Source organism: Hibiscus syriacus, unplaced genomic scaffold (assembly GCF_006381635.1).
Source record: "Hibiscus syriacus cultivar Baekdansim isolate YM2019G1 unplaced genomic scaffold, ASM638163v2 tig00002840_pilon, whole genome shotgun sequence".
Taxonomy (NCBI): Eukaryota; Viridiplantae; Streptophyta; class Magnoliopsida; order Malvales; family Malvaceae; genus Hibiscus; species Hibiscus syriacus.
In genome coordinates this window covers 2,355,815-2,379,532 of record NW_024061947.1, presented here as the reverse complement: position 1 = coordinate 2,379,532, position 23,718 = coordinate 2,355,815, and positions in this window count along the sequence as shown.

Here is a 23,718-nt window from a genome sequence, read left to right as displayed (position 1 = left end):
ATCAGCTGATTGTAGGACAAAGCCTGCAAGGATGATCTGAAAAAAGAGTCCACATATCCTAAGGACTACGATGTTAAAGCTGTTTGCAGTTGCCACATAAGAAGCCCCAAACATTCATCTGAAAATTGTAAGGTGCTTGCCGAAGAAGGGGGCATGGCATATGCCATTTGCACTTAGAGGATTGCTTTGTTTGAGCACGTCTTTGATCTTTCATGTTTACTTAATCTTTTAAAGGATTGAATTTATGCTACTTTCTAAGGTGGAGCAATTGAACAAATTTTAATCTTTAGTTCTTCGAATATTAAATGAATTAAGGATTCTTTTAATTCTTCAAGAATTACAGATTTTTGACATATGACAAGATTAGACCTTTCTTATCCTGTCTCAAACCCCAAAATAAAATACGTCAATTCTTTACCCAAAATAACTCATGGTCATTACCAAAAAGACCAAATTCTTGAACATTGCCTTTATCTTTTCGATATACCCATACCTTTCTTTGAGTCAATAAAATCACACCACTGTCTTTTTAGACTCAAAATTGACATTTTAATACCATTAAAACCCAACAGTTGATCTGAACATGAGCGTTATTCTAAAGACACAACTTGGGGCATCTTGCGGGGAGCTTGAACATTGAGACATCTGGGGAAAAAAGAAGAAGAATTCATCCAAAATAATTCTATCATGCATTAACTACATTGTTTTCATGTGAATAGAACTAATCCTGAAAATCTATCCCCCAGAGGATACCTCTTCTGTGAAGACTTACATGTATGAAATGATGAACGACTTTATTTCTTTATTCCTTCACAACAGGAGAAAATATATATCCCTTGTGTCCTCTTTTGAGCCTATAGTATTTTTTTCTTCTAATTCAACCCTAACCAAGGATCACCCTCCACACTGGGGGGCAAGGTGGAAGAAATCTGCTCACATGAGTGAAGACATCGATCCAAAGGTGGACCAAATGGCAAGTGCGAAGATCTAATCAAGAACAAAAAAGAAAAGAAGAAAAAGAAGAAAAAAAAACAAAGAAAAAAGATAAACAAAAGAAAAAAGAAAGAACAAAAATCAAAAAGAAAAAGGGACAAAAAACACATGCAAAGATTCCCTAAAGACAAATGGCACATCAAGCTTCAAACTATGAGATTGATCAAGAACAATCATTCCTGAATCACTGAATCACTTCACTCGAAGATCATAGAGCATCAAGAGAAAGATACATTTTGAGCAAGACAAGATTGAAGGCATCAGAATGAATTGATCCTTGGTTCAAAACCCTGTAACACTTGTTTGGGCCTATTTATCCTTTTCTTTCATAACCATGAGCTCTGGCCTACATTACGTGCCTTAAAAGTCCCTTCTAATCATACATGGATTTCTAAACAGAAGAGACTATCTTCAGATTTCATCCCGCCCATCAGGATTAATCTTTGTTTGCAAAAAAACAATGTAATTAATTAATGGTATAGAAAAATAACAAAGGGGGTTCAAGACGTAAATCCTGAATAACGTCTTGAAACCAAAGGAGGGTTCAAGGTGAAAACCTAAAAAGGCGGCTCAAATATAAAAATTGTGCAACTGAGGCGATCACACAAGTTCCTTGATACGACATCGCACAATCCGAGTGTGACCACGAAGGTTGGGAGTCAGAGAAAACTTCTAGTAGAGGAGCATGCAAGATACCCCATCAAACTTTTGCCAAACCTTTGGGCATCAAATGCCAAACCTTTGACCAAACACAATAACCTGAGACTTTTTTTATCCTTTCCTTACTCAACCATTTCCCAAAGATGGCTTTGATCTTGACACTTGTCAAATAGCTATAATTTATTGAAGGATTAACATTGTAATTAATTCTTTGATATCCAACGAACTCTAGTTTTATGATTCGTCTCAATTGTAAAACCATGAAAGGGGCAATATTTTCAAAACTTCTGATTAAACATTTTTCAAAACTCTTTTAATTGATATTTTCATAACTTTGAAAATAAAAGAGAAAAATATTATTTATTTTCAAACAAGACAGTCTCTCTAGAGTGGATCTTGGTAAATGACATATGACTCTTAGACACAAAACTCATGCTCAGAATCAATGCTGAAGCAAGAAATGAGGAACATTTAGGGCATCTTTGAAGATTCAACATGAAATATTGGGGCATTTTTGGATATTGGAGCATCTTTGGGGATTCAACATCCTAATGCGAATTATCAGATTGTCTGAAGGAATTTCCTCCACATGCAGGAACAAGCAGGCAAAAATGAGGCTCTATCCAAGAGATAAATGACATTAATTCATGTTACATGCATCTTAGACATACTTGAGAGCATCAAATTTATCATTTTTGGCATATATGATTTTTGCAGCTTTAGAGTTAAGTTTCAACTTCAATAGGAAAGATACCTGATTCAAAAGAGTTTGTAAGAAATCGATGGTGGTTGCTTAACTCAGTAGCGAGGAGCTACACCTCAACTAATTTGACATATTGAAAGAACGACAGATCTTAGAATCAACTTCAGACGAGTTCGAGAGCTAATTCAGAATCGATCCAGTTCGTATTTTCAAGTTGGATTTCAATTTCATGACGAAGGATATCCAATTCCTGGCTCAACTTCACGGCGAAGGGGCCACCCACGGTTTCAACTTCACGACGAAGGGAATCGTGCTCACCATTGTCTCTCTTGAGACAGTTTCCCTTGAAACAAAATCTTTGAATATGTTTTCCTTGGAATTAATTTCATCTCCCCGTGAGACAATTTCTTTTGGAACTAAGTTTTGTCTCTCTTGAGACAATTTTTCTTAATTTTTTTTGTCTCCCTTGAGACTGTTTCTCATGAAACAACAGATATCTTTGAGATCGTTTCCCTTGAAATGAATTATGTCTCTTTCGAGACAATTTCTCTTGAAGCATCATCTAAACCGTTACACTCAGCTCAAGCACATACTTGGGATGGTCGAGAAGCATTTTTCAAATCAAAAATTAGGATGTGTACATCAGATTTGAACATTTGAAGAATTCAAGATCAGGGATCATAACTTGAAGATTCCAGAACTAAGATTCCAGAAAAGCAACCGGAGATCGAGATTTCTCTCCTGAGCCCAAAAATAACATATGTTGCATATGCATTTTAGGCATACCTAAGAGCATTGCATCCATCTCATCACATATATGCATAACTTTTTCAGGTTTTAGCTAGAGTAAATTTCAACTTTGCAGTGAATGATATTGAGCTCAAAGCTACACAATCAACTCGAGAGTAGATTTCAAATTCGTGACGGAAGATATCTAGCTTGAAGCCAAATTTCATAATACTTGGATTTCAACTTCACGACGAAGGATATTGAAGTCAAGGCTCAACTTCACGACGAAGGGGTCATCCACGATTTCAACTCCACAACGGAGGATATTGCACCATTCAAGAAAACACAAGTTCAACTTCACAACGAAGGGACGACTGGTTGTCAGCAAACAAATTCCCAATTTTCGAGCCAATTTCAACTTCACAGCGAATGATATTGGACTCGAGACAACACAAGTTCAACTTCATAACGAAGGGATGACTGGTTGTCAACAAGCAATTTCCCGGTTCCAGAACCAATTTCAACTTCATGGCAGAGAATATTGGACTCGGAACAATACAACTTACTTGGATTTCAACTTCACGACGAAGGATATCCAATTCCAGACTCAACTTCACGACGAAGGGGTCACCCACGATTTCAACTTCATGACGAAGGGAATCGTGCAAGCAGCACCCATCTTTAGAGTGGATTTCAACTTCACGGTGAAGGATATTCAACACAAAGAAGGAGTATCTGTCAACACACTTTCCATTTTCAGAGTCAATTTCAACTTCACAGCGAAGAATATTGGCCTCGGAACAGCACAACTTACATTGGATTTCAACTTCACGACGAATGATATCCAATTCCCAGGCTCAACTTCGCGACGAAGGGGCCATATACATATAAAACTTCACAAAGGGTACCGTACCCTAACAGATTGACCCAACTTCACAATGAAGGAATCATCTATAACACAGTGACACTAAAGTCTTCAGGTCAAGTTTCACCTTCACGACGAAGTATCTTGAGCCAGAAGACGATCCATGAGTCACTTACCAAAAGCTTTGAGTTCGATTTCAACTTCACGACGAAGGATATCGTTCTCAGAAGTTTCCAGTTCAACTCAACCTCACGGCGAGGGAGTCATTTCTTGATTTAATCCAAATATCGGGTTTCAACTCTACGACAGAGGGCATTCGATACGGACGAAATTCGTGTCTTTTAATCTTTGCTCTATTTTCGTTACACGAAAATGAGCAAAGAGGGACAGCTATCGACACGTCATTTCTATCACATATATTTTACAAATACATATTATATTATATATATATATATATATATATATATATATATATATATATATATATATATTCATTATTTATTTCATGTGTTTTGCAGGCCTTAGCCCAATGTGTTTACAAATGGGGACAATGGCCCAGGTTACAACCTATCAATTGACCAAGTGGCCTCCTGAAGTACCCAACCCTAATCTCTCAATCTCTCATCCAGCGCTGCCAGCGAAGACCCCTCCTTTCGTATGGCTCTCTTCATGCCAACAACCCCAAATCGTCCAACGAATGTGACTCCAAGGACCACCAACAAACAAGCAACGAACATGGGTAGTTTAGTTTGGCTAGGACTCAAAAACAGAGTCTAAGAGTAGGATTATTTTACCTATAAATAGAGATGTAATCAACAATTAAAGGGGGGAGTTTTTACACACGAAAATCGCTGAGAGTTGAAATTCGAGAGAAGCTTTGTATCATTCGAACGAAGAAAAAAATAACTTTCAAGGGTTTGGTTCTTTACCTGAGAAATACCCATTTCCCGACGAAGCTTCTTCGATCTTTTTCATGTCGTTTGGATATTCTTTGATGCAAAAATGAGGGTTGAGAGACGCCGCAGTGAAGAAAACCAAAGAGAAGGAGAAAGCATAGGAAAGTCAAAAGAAATCACGCGTGAAATAAGGGTTTTCTATGAGTTTCATAGAATTTTTGGGCTAATTAGAGAATTAGTCATTTAATAGTTCTCCATTTGTAGCGATGGATCCATGTTTAAATTTCTTTCAAATTGGTCACTTGACTTTATTATTAATCACATGTTAGCTTTATTTTTCTTTTAAGTTTGGCACCATATTATACATGTGTTTCATTTTAGTCCTTTAAATATTTGTTTGTGATTTTTCAGTACATTAAATCTTTTATTCTTTTGATTCTTTATTTATTTATTTATATATGTATATATTTATATTTCTTATTTTTTTTCAAAACAATCGTTTCATTTTTCAATATTTAATTTTTTATTTTATTTTTATTCCAAATTTATTTTGGTTTATTTTATTGTACTTTCACTATTATTTTTATCTCTCTTTGTTTGTTTTATTATTATTATATTATTATTTTTTATCTACATTTTTTCCTTGTTTATTTTTTCCTCTTCTTTTTTTGATTTATTATTTTGGTATTTTATTTATCGTTTTAATATTATTATTTTTTGGATGTATTTAATTTTTATTTATTGTTATTATTATTTTTAACATTTTTTACTTTTTTAGATTTCCAACCATATCCAAGGTAAACAATTCAAATCAAATTTTTAATTTAAATTATTAATTTTCGCAATTAAAGACAACTGGAAAATTAATTGGTACCGAAAGGGCGGTTCAAGGGTGCTACTCCTTCATTGACCGTAACTGAGTCCCGAACCCGACACGTTTCTGGTACAATGCAGATCAGGTAAGATGGTGTCCGACCCACCTAAATTTGTTTTAAAATGGTTGGTGGCGACTCTAACCCATTTAATACACGTCGAAGCACAATTTCGAGGCCCAACCGAAAGATGGTTACGACACTAGAGTTATATTTTTATCAACCAACTTTGAAAATTTTGGTGAAAATATCTAAATTTTCTCGGAAAAAAATATGAGATTAATTAAATCTAATTCTTATCTTAAATATGTAAATGAATCTGAAACTTATTAATACAAAAGTAAATTATAACATAAGATTGACATAATTCGTCCACCAAAATCTATGGAAAATAATAAAATAGCCAAAACTCCCTAGAATGTTGATAAGTATTCTTGGAGAAATAGTCCAATGTTTTTTTATTTTATAAAATGTGACTAATCTTTCACACACATGTAGGTGACTTTGTCAAATCTATGTCAACATAGACCGCCTAAACCACAAATATAAAATCACTCAGAGATTTTCTATAAACATATCTTCCCAAATAGATAAGATGAATTCATTAAGTTTTTTTTTTACAATGAATCGTTCAACTTTTGAGATATGAATTCATTAACAATAAAAAACTCAACATTAAGTTCATTAAGTCTTTCTCAATGAAACATCTCTTAGGATGAGTCATGAACTCTATTTTCAAACTGGTGAATTCATCAAGTTCTTACTAGGACCATACTAACACTTTGATATATAAATTCATTAAGAGTAGTTATTCATTCTTTATGTCAATAAATTAATCATGTCTTTCTCACTAGAACCATCCAAAATATGGGCTATGAATTTATTAAGAGCACAGGTTGAACCTAGTACTTACAAATTTTTTATCATAGGAATAGACAAGAATATACACTATGAGTATTTTTCATAGATTAGTTTAACCCATTGAACTTAAAAAATAATAATTTTTGGGTATCCACCATAAATTCCTCAACCAACGTGCTTAAGTCCTATCACCCTCAACAAATCTGTCGTAACCATTTTTTTTCGGGACAATCAATCATTTAATTGTTTTAAAAAAATAGTTACGATTTAAATTTTGGAAAATTGGGTGATTTTGGATTAATTTGAATTAAATTGAAAAGAGTCACCATCAACCTTTGGGTTAGGTAGGTCGAATACCTAAAAACGTCTTTTAAAAGCAATTTTAAGAGAAATCATTTTTTAAAGACAAAAGCTAGTCTGCGTTTACCAAAGATTTGATTAAACCGGGTTCGGGAGTCGGTTACGCGTGGGGAAGGATTAACACCCCCACAATGCCCAAAATTGGTACTGTGTCACTTACACGTTGTCGTAATAGTGGAAATTCTGAATTGAATATAAGATTAAATTATGATTTATTTATTGAAATTTAATTAATTGCTTCGAACTAGTAATTTAAAGAAAATCTTTTAACTCGATAAAAAATCTTGAAATTTGGTATCCTCCGTCGGGAAAGCTATTTAAACTATTTCTCATTCGTAAAAAAATATTTCTCCTTAGTGATAAAACACGAATCAAATATAAATTGAAAATTGACGTTTTGCATAAAAAATAAAAACAAATTAATATAACTACATTGACTCATTCACATAAAAATATTTAATTAATAAAATAATATATGAAAAATTACCATGCAATATGACATCTTTATACAAAAATTATATACATATTTTATAACTATATATTATAACTTATACATATATATTAATGTGTAATGAACCAATATGACTTAAAATAAAAACATACCACATTAAACTACAAATTTTTAAAAAAAACTATACAAATTAAAATATTGATTAAATATCTTTACTATTTTAAATACAAACCAGACAATAATTAAAGTGAAAATTCCATAATTATACTATAAAATGAAACTGACACAAAACAAAACACCATTGTAAGGGACTAACATCAAAATAAACCTTAAATATGCATAGGACTAAAAAGAAACATGCATAAAATTAAAAGTTAAATGTCTAAAACAACCATAATTAAATATAATGATACATTGGACAGAAATTGAATACGAGAAAAATATGGAGAAACAATCGGAACACGAAAACAATGATTTAAGGATCAAAACACATGAAATTGAAAATTTGGATGGCCCATAAAATGAATAACCCATACGTGAATAGTCAAACTCCCCTATACTAAACACTGTCGTTTTTAGAGAATTAATGTATATGTTATTTTAGGTTAAAATTAACCCTAGGCTCACTTGTAAACAACCCATTGCTGCACGCTTCTTCTACTCTCTCCTTTCCTCTTCCTCTGGTTTGACCAAGACCTTCTTCCTCATCATTCAACGCCGCCGACTGGCCACCATTTGGCGGTGGCCATTCTCGCTCATACCACCACGAATAAGTCCTAAACCCGAGCTAGTGAACCAAATTTTGGATCTAAAGCCCCTTGAAACTTAAATGCAGACCTTGATTTTGGTTCTTTAAAGAGTGATCAATCGATGAGAGCCTCTGTCGAAAAGGTAAGCCTTTTGGTTTTTTTTCCTTGATTTTAGTTTTTGGTTGATTAAAAAAAACTTTTTCTGTTCGTTTGAGGTTTTTAATGGCTGAGGATGTTTTTTTTAATCTCTCGAATGGTGATTGCTCAAGGGAACCCGATGCTCACTAACACTCGGCTAACCACCAAATAATAGCTACAACACGAATGAAAATAAAAATAAGAAAACAGACTCAAGCAAGGTAATATAACTAACTCATCGTCTCTATATCTTTACTTGCTTAGAAATAAAAACATTTGAAGGATACTGGAAATTAACTAACTGAAATGAAGCAAACCTTTTAAAATTTTATTGATTTGCTATTTGCTTACATAAATACGAGAAGATGGCCTTATGTATTTCTAGTTGATATTTCCAGTTGTTGACGGAATACTTCTCTATTCGAATCATTGAATTCCCCTTCGAATCACTTTTTTTCTGCTCGAATGATTATTGATAACTTCCTCCCCCACTGTTCGAATGTTCCTCCAGAGTCCTCTCTCCCTTTCTTTTTTTTTTGCTCGATTCCTCTTCGATTTTATTGTTGAAATCTTCACCGAATCTCCTTGGATGCATCTGTATTTTCTTTACGTTTGGTATGATCTTGATGGGTTAGGTGAAATCATTAATTTTGCTTGACTTTAGTGCATGTGATTTGATGAGTTCGATATAAATGGCCTGAGCTGTTAGTGAGGATAAGATCTTGTCGTTGACACAAAGGCTAATTGGAGTTGGTGGTGTAGGTAGTGAGTGTATATTCTGGACTTATAATTGTCACTTGTTGGCCTGCATAAAATATAAATAAAATGATATTAGTAATAATAATAATAATAATCATACTATAGTATATAATAATAAATATAATATATATTTTAATTCCAATAAAAAAATGGGTGTCTGCAGCTGCCCCTCTTTGCACATTCTTGTGTTAACAAGAATAGGGAAAAGATGAAAAAAGACAATCAGTTTTTTTATCCATTCTTCCTTCGTCGTTGGATTGAACAAGTTCTTCTCATTATGAACTTCTTCTCTCTCGTGGATGAGTTCTTCTCATTATGAACTCTTCACTGAAAATGTTGAGTCACCTATTTATGTGGTGGACTTGAAAGGAACAATTTATTTTCATTATGAACTTTCTCCTTTAAGACAAGTTATTCTCATTATGAACTCTTTTGGAAATGTCAATCCCTCTAACGAGGCGTCACTGATTCAAAATATTGTGAATCAAGTGATAGGTCGATCAAGCTCTTCTCATTATGAACTTATTCTCTCTCTTTCGGATGAGTTCTTCTCATTATGAACTCTCCATTGAAAATGTTGATGCGAAGTTGAACAAGTTCTTCTCATTATGAACTTCTTCTACCTCGTTGGATGAGTTATTCTCATTATGAACTCTCCATTGGAAATGTTGATCCATCTCTTTCTGTGATGGACTTGAAAGGAACAAGTTCTTCTCATTATTAACTTTCTCCTTTAGGACGAGTTCTTCTCATTATGAACTCTTTTGAAAATGTCAATCCCTCAAGAGAGGTGTCACTGATTCGAAATATCGTGAATCGAGTGATAGGTCGAACAAGCTCTTCTCATTATGAACTTATTCTCCCTCGTTGGATGAGTTCTTCTCATTAGGAACTCTCCATTGGAAATGTTGATCCATCTCTTTCTGTGATGGACTTGAAAGGAACAAGTTCTTCTCATTATGAACTTTCTCCTTTAGGACGAGTTATTCTCATTATAAACTCTTTTAAAAATGTCAATCCCTCAAGCGAGGTGTCACTGATTCGAAATGCCGTGAATCGAGTGATAGGTCGAACAAGCTCTTCTCATTATGAACTTCTTCTCCCTCTGTCGAATGAGTTCTTCTCATTATGAACTCTCCATTGAAAATGTTGATCCCTCAAGCGAGGTGTCACTGATTTGAAATGTCGTGAATCGAGTGATAGGTCGAACAAGATCTTCTCATTATGAACTTCTTCTCCCTCTGTCGGATGAGTTCTTCTCATTATGAACTCTCCATTGAAAATATTGGTTCACCTCCTTTTGCGGTGAATCTTAATTGTTATTGACTCTCTTTGAATTTCTGTCAAAACATTCAAAGCATTTCAATGAATATGAATGAATGAGCATGATCCTATTTATAGAAGCTTACTGATGTATGTATGATGTCATTTTAATATTATAAACTTTGTGGCCCTGCAAATCTTCATTTTAAATGCGTCATTTGTCTTTTCGTTTGCATTCCACATTTTTCTTGGGCTATTTAATGTAAATTCTCATTTCTCTTGTTCCCATGCAGATCCTTTTCTATTTCCTTTTGAACTACTCATCTTTGTCAGCGTATCAAAATATCAGTGTTTTCAATGTGCTTTCTTTTCTCAATTCACATGCATTTTCTTTGGCCATGTCATACCCTAATCTTTTCGATCATTAAGGTTAGAATCTCTGATATGGAAGTATTAATTCAAAGTAATACAAAAAATCTTTTATATTTTAATGCCATGTCAATCTACTTATAAGAAGAATGAATAAAATTGGGACTTGAAATAACAAACTTCGAATTTACTGACAAGAAATTGAATTTACTGACAAGAAATTGAATTTACAAAGTTATGGCAATCACATGAATAATGGAAATTTAAAACCATAAGTCAAATGTCCTTATGAATCATTAACACGAATGTTCCTGAATCAATTCACTTGATATAACTATGGAGTTGAGCTTCTATCTGGAGGACTTCGAGAATTGCCAAAATGTCTATAGATGTGAAGTTTCTCTCAAAATATCAGACCCTCAAGAAGATTTAGTTGTCTGATGCCTAATCTCAAAATGCCTTTGAGCCGCATTTTCAGGTTTTCAACTCAAAGTCTTCCTTTGGTTTCAAGATGTCCTTTGCGGATTTTCATCTCAAACCCTCTTTTTTCTCTTTTCATTTTTTCATTTCTTTTTTTAATTTTTTCACCTTTTTTTTGTTTATTTTTTTTCTTCAAGCATAGTACTTCTTGACAGATTCTAAGTTTATTGGATTTCACAATTTTTCTCCATCAATCTCTGCCAATATCAACGCTCCCCCAGAGAAGGCCTTATTGACAACATATGGACCTTCCCAATTAGGCATCCATTTTTCTCGGAAATCTTTATGAATTGGCAGGATCTTTTTTAGCACTGGATCACCCTCTAGAAATTCTCTTGGATGAACTTTCTTATCATGAGCTCTCATCATCCGTTTCTGATACATCTGACCATGGCAAATAACTTTTAATCTCTTTTCTTCAATGAGATTCAATTGGTCAAACCGAGCCTGAACCCATTCAGCTTCATCCAACTTCACCTCTTTCAAAATTCGAAGTGATGGGATTTATACTTCCACTGGCAAGACTGCCTCCATCCCGTAGACTAAAGAGAAATGCGTGGCCCCTGTCAAAGTTCACACTGTAGTTCGATATGCATACAAGGCAAAAGGTAATTTGTCATGCCAATCTCTGTAAGTATCAGTGGTCTTTGTGATGATCCTTTTAAAATTTTTATTTGATGCTTCCACTGCTCCATTCATCATTGGACGGTAGGTCACTGAATTAGAATGTTTTATCTTGAACTGAGTACAAAGTTCTACCATCATCTTATTATTCAGATTGTGGCATTATCTGTGACAATTCTTTATGGAAACCCATACTGGCAAATTATCTCTCTCTTTATGAATTTGCAAACTGTAGATCTCGTGATATTTGCATATGAAGCAGCCTCAACCCACTTAGTAATATAATCAATTGCCACAAATATGAAGCGATGTCCATTTGAAGCCTTTGGTGTAATTGACCCAATGACATCCATGCCCACATAAAAAACATCCATGGTGCGGTCATCACTTGCAAAGGTGACGGAAATGTATGGATCTTATCTCTATAGATTTGACATTTGTGACATTTTTGTGCATAATTAACACAATCTGAATGCATAGTGGCTCAATATTATCCATATCTCATGATCTTTCTGGCCATAGAAAGCCCATTCGCATGTGTTCCACATATCCCTTCATGCACTTCTTCAAGTATACTTTTTGTTTCTCGGGCATCCACACATCTCATCAAAACTTGATCACTATCTTTTTTTTACAGAACTTCCCCATCTAATACATATCCGATAGCCATTCTCCTTATTGTCTTTTTATCGATGTCAGACGCACATTGTGGGTAAGTTTGATGCTTGATGTATTGCAAACTGTCATAAAACCATGGATGACCATCTTCCTCTTCTTCGATATTATAACAGCGTGATGGGGTTTTATACATTTGCATTTTAATTGGCATCATGTCAGCTCTTCTATTTACTTGGAACATTGCAGCAAGTGTTGCCAAAGCATCTTCCATTTGATTATCTTCTTGAGGGAGATAACTGAAAGTGACATATTCAAATTCTTTTACCATTTCAAGGATCAATATTCGGTATCCCACTAACTTTGGATCCTTTGTCTCCCATTCTCCTCGCAATTGATACACCACTAATGAGGAGTCTCCATATACTTGGAGCACTTTGATTTTTCTTTCTACAGCTGCTCTTAGCCCCATAGCACAACCCTCATACTCAGCCATATTGTTGGTGTAAAAGAACTCCAATCTACTTGTAAAAGGATAATACACATTTTCTGGGGAAATCATTACTGCTCCAATTCCTTGTCCTAAAGCATTAGATGCCCTATCAAAATACAACCTCTAGGATTTATCATATGAAATTGTTTCCTCCCTGGTTGTAATGCACATCAGATCCTCGTCTGGAAAATTAAAGTTCAAGGACTCATAATCATCTGAGGCACGACTTGCAAGGAAATCTGCTATGGCACTCCCTTTGACTTCTTTTTGGTTTACATATACAATGTCAAATTTTGATAACAACATCTTCCATCTAGCCAATCTACCAGTTAAAGCCGGTGATTCCATTAAATATTTCAAAGGGTCGAGCTTATATATCAACCAAGTAGTGTGGTATAACATGTATTGCCTGAGCCTTCGAGTAACCCATACGAAAGCACAACATAGCTTTTGAATTGGCAGGTATCGAATTTCACAATCGGTGAACTTTTTGCTTAGATAATAGATAACTCTCTCTTTCTTTCCAGATTCGTCATGCTGCCCCAACACATATCCCATTGAATTCTCAAAGACCGTTAGATAAAGGATCAATGGTCTACTAGGGATTGGTGACACCAGAATTGGAGTATTAGACAAATATCCCTTGATTATCTTCAAAGCCTTCTAGCACTCGTCATTCTAAACTTTAGGGTTGTTCTTTCGAAGCAATTTAAAAACTGGGTCACATTTTTCAGTTAATTGTGAAATGAATCGAGATATATAATTTAATCTTCCTAGGAAACCTCGAACTTCTTTCTATGCACGAGGTGGTGGAAGATCTTGAATGGCCTTTACTTTATCTGGATCGATCTCAATTCCTCTTTGACTAGCCACGAAACCCAAGAGTTTCCCTGACTTTACCCCAAAAGTGCATTTAGTTGGATTGAGTTTCAATTGATACTTCCTCAACCTTTGGAAAAGCTTCCTCAAGTTTTGAATGTGTTCACCTTTAGTCCTGGATTTGGCAATCATATCATCCACATACACTTTAATCTCTTTGTGCATCATGTCGTGGAAAAGAGTCACCATAGCTCTTTGATAAATTGCCCTAACATTTTTCAAGCCAAATAGTATCACTTTATAGCAAAATATGCCCCACATAGTCACAAATGTAGTTTTTTCTATGTCTTCAATGTTCATTTTTATTTGGTTATACCCCGAGAAGCCATCCATAAAAGAAAACCATGAATGACCAGCAATGTTATCCACTAAAGTATCTATATGAGGCAATGGAAAATTATCTTTTGAGCTTGCTCTATTGAGATCTCTGTAATCCACACACATGCGAACTTTCCCATTTTTCTTTGGCACATGAACTATGTTAGCGACCCATTCTGGATACTTTGTCGCTTGAAGAAATCCTACATTAATCTGTTTCATCACTTACTCTTTAATTTTTAACAGCATTTATGGCTTCATTCTTCTGAGCTTTTACTGAACTGGCTTACACTCAGGCTTTATCGGAAGCTTGTGCACTACTATATATGTACTCAACCCTGGCATATCTTGGTAAGACCACACAAAGATGTCCTTGAATTCTCGAACAAGATCTATCAAGTCTTGTCTTATCTCAACATAAAGTATGTTGCCAATTTTTACTTCTCTCTTGTCATCATCAGTTCCCAAGTTTATAACCTCAGTTTCTTCCTGGTGAGGTAAGATTTGTTTGTCCTCATTTTCTACCAGTCTTAATAGTTCGTTAGGAACATCACATTCTACCTCATCCTGACACTTATTGATTTCTTCCGGACATATGGGCTGCTCAAAGTTTATCTCAGTATTAAATTCAGAAATATTCATGCTATTGATATTATGACAACTGCAAAGGGAAAAATTGAATCGAATATATATTTGGAATGGGATCAAAATTTATGAAATGAATGTAAAGAATAAAAAATGAAAATGAAAATAATGATGACCATTTAATAAAAAAAAGGTTGTCTTTTATTGAAATCAAGTAGAGTTAACATAACTGCCCTTACGAAAATTCCTTAATACTTGCGGGCACAAGTATAAGAATTAGTACTGGGTATTACTCTGAATTAATCTTAAAAACTACAGGGAGATCCTCTGCAATCCAATTTTTTAGTGTTTCCCCTGGGAAACAAGGACGTATTCCAGCCAAATATCTTCTTGCTTTATCGTCTCCAGTTATCATATTAATGGCCAAACCCTCCATAGCTTCATTGAACAAGTCTCTGTCTTTCATCTGCTCTTCTTCATCAACTGCTCTGGCTAACTGTTGCTCAATATCAAACATTCCTCCAAACTTGAAAGAGCTCTCCAGGGGAGGGAAAGACATATGCTCCCATGAAATGTCCTCTCCTTTCAGTCTAGCTCTTCTTATTTCATTATTTTTCAATTTTTTCTTTTTTTTGCTGAAAACCAGGCTTAAACCCCAGCCCAAAGCGATCGCTCTTTATCATGACAAATTTGGGATATAAAATCCCTTGTAAGCATTTACCAAGACCCCTTCATATCTTGGCTCCTTTTCCTAGAGTCTCTCGCACAGTCATCCTAGTCCAATTAGATAAACTCAGGTGAGGAATCTTGTTTCATTCAGCAATAAAAGTAGCGTTGACAAATTCTAAGGCTCTGAAAGAACGTTCTAGAGCATTCTCATTAATCTCAATATATGCGGCGTCAGTCATCACGGAAGCAATAAACTCTTCCTCTGCCCCAACAATAATCAATTGACCATATGACACTAATTTTAATTTTTGGTGTAAGAACGAAGGGACTGCCCCTGCAGAATTAATCCATGGCCTCCCGAGCAAGCAATTATATGAGGGGTTGATATCCATCACCACAAAATCAATATTGTAGACAGTTGGTCCAATCAACAGTGATACCTCTATTTTTCTAGGCATATCCCGATGAGTTCCATCAAAGGCTCTAACAATGTTTTGGTAGGCCCTCATATGTGAGTTGTCCACCGGTAATCTTCGTAATGTGGCCATAGGCATAACATTGAGTGCCGACCCATTGTCAATCAAAACCCTGGTAAGACATGACCATGACAGTGAGTTGTGATATTGAGGGCTTTTACTGATCCCATTTTACCATCAGGAATTTCATCATCAGTGAAAGTTATGTAGTTGTCAGCAGCTATGTGCCCTACAATTTGATCCAACTTGTTCACTTATATATCCTCAGGCACAAATGTTTGATTGAGCACCCTTAGTAAAGCATTCCGATGTACTTCTGAATTTATTAAAAAATCCAGAATTGAAATCCGTGCTTGTTTCTTATGTAATTGTTCAACTACATTATACTCACTATGTTTTAAAAACTTCAAGAATTATTGAGCTTGTGTTTCTGTTACCGACTCATTGATCATTGGTGGGGGTTCATCGTTAAATATCTTTTGCGGTACCACCATAGCTTTTCCTTTTGCTTTCACTTTGTCCATTTCTTTCGACATCTTGGGAGAATAACACCTCCCACTTCTTGTGAAGTGCCCGACTTCATTCACTATTTCAGTCATCAAGTTTGCCTACTGGTGTTTCTCCTTCAACTACCTTTATTTTCTCTAGCGAACCAGATTCCTTATTAATGAAACATTGGCAGTATAATTCCAACGCACCTTGTGGGTGTCTTTAAATGGAAATAGTAAAGGAGTTGTGATTACAACTTTTGGCGTTGATGACCCAGAATTCATTGCTGATGGTTTCATAGTGATGACTACTGGCTTGTTTGTTCTGTGAACGGGCTCGAAATTTTCTGTAGTGAAGACATCTTCTTCTTTTTTCCTTATCTTCCTCAAAGAACTCTACCTCCTTATTATCCATCAATCTTTGTAGTAACCCCTAAATTCAGGGCAAAGCTGAATTTTGTGTCCTTCTTCTTGGTGATATTCACAATAATGTCTAACCTCATTGGTCTTTGGCTTAGGATCTTGTCGAATCATGTCATCCTGATAGAGTTGTTGGAATACCCAACTGAAGGGAGATTTGATTTCATGAACATCTGTCTTTGTCTTCCTCCTATTCTCCTCATGAATTACGTTTACCCCTTTACCTCCATGATTCGGTAATGGGTGTGTAGATACATACGGTGAGTCAAACTGTAATCCTCCTGTGCTAATCAGATTTTGCACTATCTTTTTGAAGGCAAAACAATTCTCAATAGAGTGACCAGCAATTCCGTCATGGTAATCACAATATGCATTTGCGTCATACCAATGAGGGTACGGTGGTTGAAAAGGAGTCAAACGGTAGGGGCGTACCACATCTTCCTTTAATAACGAGGCGTATATCTCTGAATAAGGTACAAGTAGTGGTGTAAAGGACATCTTTTCTCTCTCCTTGCGAGGTCCCCTGGAGTCATTTCGGTGTTGTTCATGTCATTCCTCTCGGCCCTTGATTGGGTTATTGTGACACTATTTGCAGTATTCTTGTGGTAGACACCTACATTACTAACTTCATTTTCCTTTTTCTGGTACATAGGTCTTTTAGAGCTAGACCCTTCAGCTACTTCAATCTTACCACTTTTTATAGCATTTTCTATGAACTCACCAGAGATAATCAAATCAGCAAAATTTTTGGTGGCATTTCCAAGCAAATCCCCAAGTATGGAGCTTTCAAAGTGTTGACAAAAATTACAGTAGCTTTCTTTTCGAGTAAAGGGGGTTGGACCTATGCAGCAACATCACGCCACCTTTGGGCATATTGTCAGAAAGTCTCATTACTTCTTTTTTCCATATTCTGAAGAGTCCACCGATCAGGAGCTATATCTGTAACATGTTGATACTATTCTATGAATGCTTTTGCCAAGTCCTTCCATGATTTAATGTGAGCCCTAGTTAACTGGTTATACCACTTGGGGGCAGAACCTGTCAGATTGTCTTGAAAATAGTGAATCAACAGTTTTTCATCATTCACATGGCCAGCCATCCTCCGGCAAAACATGGTAATATGAGATGAAGGCCAAGTGGTCCCATTGTATTTTTCGAATTCAAGAACCTTGAATTTCATAGGGATGATCAAATCTGGGACCAAACTTAGCTCTCTGGCGTCAGACCCATAGAATGGTTCAATAACTTCTACCAATTTTACCCTTTCTTCTAATTTCTTCAACTGTTGAGTTATTTGTTCATTGGCTTTTTTCCTTCTCGGCTAACTCATTTAGATATGGAATTAGGTTCTCGGTATTAAATTCCCCTAGCCTTACACCTGAAATAGGCTGATAAATGTTTGGGAATGTGGATCCCATATGGTACTGTTGATTCTAATTGCTGACATATGTATGAGTTCGGGCTTCTTGAGGTACCGAAGGGTGAGAAGAGATGTGTATAGGTGTGAAACTAGGAGGAGAACGAGATTCTGGTGTAAACCCTGGTGGGTGCTGGGGTCAGAAGTAAGACCCGCAGGATGTGATGCTCCTGGTCCAAACCCTAGAGGATGTGATGGATCTTTCTCGGATGACGCTAATTGGTCATCCGCAATCCTTCCACCTGTAGCATGTTTCTTAAACATTTCTTCCATCCTTTGTAGTAGACCGGTTTGCGAATTTGTTATCTCTACTTCTATCTTATTTAATCTCTCTCTCATTTCTTCTTGAGCTTGTTTTTATTCTTGTTTGAGTTGGATCATTCTTGCTTCCATTTTCTTAGTTGTATTTCGAGTACCATATGGGTGTGAAGTGAATGCCAGAATAACTACAATGATTGGAAATTATATTTTATATTATTTTTGGTATTTTAATGAATGCATGCAAAATAGTTTAAAATAAAATGCAAATGTATGATGTAAGACTATATTATGCAAAGATGCAAATGCAAAAGGTATTGATTTCCAAAAGTAACCATTCTTAGAAAAGTTTCATTCTTTCAAAAGAGCTTTCATCTTTACAAGAAAGATCAATTCTACAAATACGGTTTGGCTCTGTTGTTTAATTCCATGACTTCATTCATGATCCCATCGATCTTCTCCCCATACTCAGATGAAAAACTAGTACAAAACATAATAATTTCAGTCCTGTTGGCTAGTTCTTGTGTATAATGGGCCACCTCGCTCATTTGTTCTATTGCATCACCCATCATGCGTTCACGTTCCTCAACCAACATCCGATGGTATTCATATGTGTCTTTCCATCCCTCCTTAATTTGAGTAATTTCCCTTTTGAGATTGGTAATGTGTACTCGACAACATTGAAACTCACTCTCTAGTCCTCTGACTTGTTCTCGTAAAGAGTTGTTCTCCTCACTGGTAAGCCTTAAGTTCGTCCATTTAGGTGGCACTTGCATTTGAAGTAAGAACTCCTGAAGATGTGAGATATGATCTCTTAGCTCATCATTCATATCTCGAGACCGATTCAACTCCTCTTCATAATGGGTCTGTAAATCTTCCATTTCTTCTGTTAATTGCCCCACTCTCCTACTCTTTGTCTAGAATCTTTGCATCCAAGACCCAATTTCAGCCTGTTTTCTTTAGAGAATTCGTTTCCATCCCTGTCTCTCAGTCCATATTTCCTTTTTCTTTTGTTCTTTTTTTCTCTAATTCATGAATCTTTTTATCTCGGCCTCGAGTTCCTCGAGTATATTATTCATCTCAGCTTCCAAACCACTAACTCGATGTTTTTCTGCTTCCCACTCCTTCAATACTGCTTCATTCTTAGTCTTCAATTTCTCGAATCTACAACTTTCAATCTTAAGCTGCTCAGTCACTTTTATTTTCTCAGCTTTATATTTGTCCCATAATTTCTTCTCGCCTTCAATTATCCAAAGTTGGCATTTGTTTTCAGCCTCCAGACTTTGAACTCGTTGCCTCTCAATTGCCAACTCTTTAGCCTATTGTTGTGACGTCTTGCTAGACCCATATTTTTTTGCCTTTTGTAGATTGCGATATTCCCTTTTTAAATCAGCCAGCTCAAGATTGACTTTCTCTTTATCTTTCTTCAACAAATCACATTGTTTAACATGGAGACCTCTATCAAGATCTATCATGAACTTTTCTTGTCTTGCCTCTTCCATTGCTTTGTCCCATTTTTTCCTTTCAGCTTCAAACTCGGCAGTAAGAATCTCAACCTGTGAAGGTACCACCTTGATAAGTTCTTCCCAAGGGATATCTCCTCCTGGATCTGGCAAAGGGACATTTTCATTCATCCTTGTAAATCTCCAAGCCTCATAGTCGGGTGTATACATAACATCTCCAGACACAACTCTTGTTCTAAAGGTTCTTTTCCGGGCGAGAGATAGATCCCGTGCTTTCTTCTTGTAATGGTCTCCACGATAAGTAATTTCAGATTCCTTCAAGCCACTTGTTACTGGAACAAATTATCGATCTCTATATTGTCTGAGAACCATTAATGGGGCATAGCTGACTCCTCCCCATAATCCCAACAAAGGGACATGGTCAAGATCCCCACATCTAAATAAAATATCGGTATATCCAAGCCAGGGAACACACCAAACAATATCTCGGTCTTGTAAATTACTAAAAGCTATTATCTATTTCTTCCTTGGTAACCCTTATGGCCACTCTTTGCTCAGAAATTCTTTCAAAGGTGAGTACATCCTACAAATCGACCACTTCCAATCTTCGACAATTATTTAAGGATCAGAAAGTTTCTGCCAAAACTGCTGGTGCTGGATTTATACCCTTCTCCAATGTGTGAAAGAAATCTGCAACAACACTCTTCACATGGAACAAAGTCTTTGGAAATATTACTAGACCATATATGGCAAGAGCAAATGTGTCCAATCTCTTATCTTCATCTATATGCTCGAGTATCACCTTCTTGAGACAATGCCAAGGAAAACATTCTCTTTCTCCTTTTTGTTGAATGTGTTGTACTATCCAATTTTCACCTGTACCGATAATCTTTACCAGTTTATTCTTGAAGGATTGAACTTTCGGAGGTCTGGAATAAACTTTATCCACCTGGATGTTTTTGAAATTAAATAGAGTTGTATACTCCTCGATCGTTGGTGTCAAATCCTTCTTGTTAAAAGTAAAACAGCTGTACGCAGGATTCCAGAATTGGACCAGAGCCTTGAGCAATGATTCATCCATCTTTACATAAAGAAGTTGCGCTACGTCACCATATTTCTTGTAAAACCTCTCTTTGGTGGGTATTCTTCAACTTTCCCAAATCTTTGTCAATTCTCGTAAATCGTTCTGCTTGAGATTAGCATTGACATCCGTGGATAGATGCGATACATAATCTTCAGGCAAACTATCTTCTTTTACTTTTTGCATTTCCTCCGACCAAGCTCATACAGCTGGATTGAGTTCTTCCTTGTTATGAAAACTTTTTTCCATTGCAATGATTGCTCTTCTAATCTGATGATTACTTGGTTAATTAACACATTTCTTTTATTCATGATGATTATGCAAAAATGAAAAAATGCCAATGCAAGCAAATAAAATAAATTAGAATTACAAACAAAAGAGGAAAAAAGTGAATTAGTACTAGCAAGATAATAAATAGAATTAAAAGATGCTATCTACAAATAAATATAACACCTACCCAATCATGATATCTATCCGAGCATGCTTTAAATAAATAATAATCATACCCGAACATGCTTTCTACCCCAAAAATGATTATTTTCAATGAAATAATCTTAACCGCATGATATCTAGTTCGCATGCTTTTATTTGAAAAGAAATTTTAAAGCAAAAAGAAAGATTCTAAAACGCTTCTCCTTTGTGTACACTTAATTTGGGTACCTATTGACAGTTAGAGGTTCGGTATGTCTATACCTAGGGTAACAGTTCTACGGTTCAATATATGCATGGTTTTGGCTTTAACGGGAAAAATGTACTCGAATTGCCCTTAATGTTGGTGCCCCCTTGGGATACCAAACCCTCAATCCTAGCCCATTATAGGCTCGTACGGATCGAGTTCAATTCAAGAGGATACATTTCCTTATGTACATGCGGAGAAACAATTTATCTCACATTGACATAAGGTATATGAACCCCAAAGATTACTTGCTAAAACCCGTGCGGAGAAACAGATTATCTCACGTAAGTTAAGCTTTAATCTCAACTTAAAAGGGACAAAGCTCGTGAGTGAGCTTATGGTATACAAATGCTGGTGATGTTTGTGAGGAGGAACATTCATCCCTTTGACTCGAAAGGAAAACGAAACTACTCGACAAAACTTTGGACAAATCTGAAAACAAAGATAAAAATGTTAGTAAGACAATAATAAAATGAAGCAATCAAAAACTTCAATAAAAGGATCATAAGTTAACTAAAGACTTGAACTCATAATTTCTACCAAACGACAATGTGTAAGTGACTTACAGACTGACTCTCTAAAAAATGTCCCCAGCGAAGTCGCCTAGCTGTCGTAACTGTTTTTTCAGGACAATCGATCGTTTAATTGTTTTAAAAAAATAGTTACGATTTAAATTTTGGAAAATTGGGTGATTTTGGATTAATTTGAGTTAAATTGAAAAGAGTCACCATCAACCTTTAGGTTAGGTAGGTCGAATACCTAAAAATGTCTTTTAAAAATAATTTTAAAAAAAATCATTTTTAAAGACAAAAGCTAGTCTGCGTTTACCAAAGATTTGATTAAAACGGGTTCGGGAGTCGGTTATGCGTGGGGAAGGATTAGCACCCCCACAACGCCCAAAATTGGTACTGTGTCACTTACACGTTGTCGTAATAGTGAAAATTCTGAATTGAATATAAGATTAAATTATGATTTATTTATTGAAATTTAATTAATTGCTTCGAACTAGTAATTTAAAGAAAATCTTTTAACTTGATAAAAAATCTTGAAATTTGGTATCCTTCGTCGGGAAAGCTATTTAAACTATTTCTCATTCGTAAAAAAATATTTCTCCTTAGTGATAAAACACGAATCAAATATAAATTGAAAATTGACGTTTTGCATAAAAAATAAAAACAAATTAATATAACTACATTGACTCATTCACATAAAAATATTTAATTAATAAAATAATATATGAAAAATTACCATGCAATATGACATCTTTATACAAAAATTATATACATATTTTATAACTATCTATTATAACTTATACATATATATTAATGTGTAATGAACCAATATGACTTAAAATAAAAACATACCACATCAAACTGCAAATTTTAAAAAATATATACAAATTAAAATATTGATTAAATATCTTTACTATTTTAAATACAAACCAGACAATAATTAAAGTGAAAATTCCATAATTATACTATAAAATGAAACTGACACAAAACAAAACACCATTGTATGGGACTAACATCAAAATAAACCTTAAATATGCATAGGACTAAAAAGAAACATGCAAAAAATTAAAAGTTAAATGTCTAAAACAACCATAATTAAATATAATGATATACTGGACTGAAATTGAATACGGGAAAAATATGGAGACACAATCGGAACACAAAAACAATGATTTAAGGATCAAAACGCATGAAATTGAAAATTTGGATGGCCCATAAAATGAATAACCCATACGTGAATAGTCAAATTCCCTAGACTAAACACTGCCGTTTTTAGAGAATTAATATATATGTTATTTTAGGTTAAAATTAACCCTAGGCTCACTTTTAAACAACCCATTGCTGCACGTTTCTTATACTCTCTCCTTTCCTCTTCCTCTGGTTCGACCAAGACCTTCTTCCTCACCATTCAACGCCACCGGCTGGCCACCATTTGGCGGTGGCCATTCTCGCTTAGACCACCACGAATAAGTCCTAAACCCGAGCTAGTGAACCCAATTTTGGATCTAAAGCCCCTTGAAACGTACATGCATACCTTGATTTTGGTTCTTTAAAGAGTGATCAACCGATGAGAGCCTTTGTCGAAAAGGTAAGCCT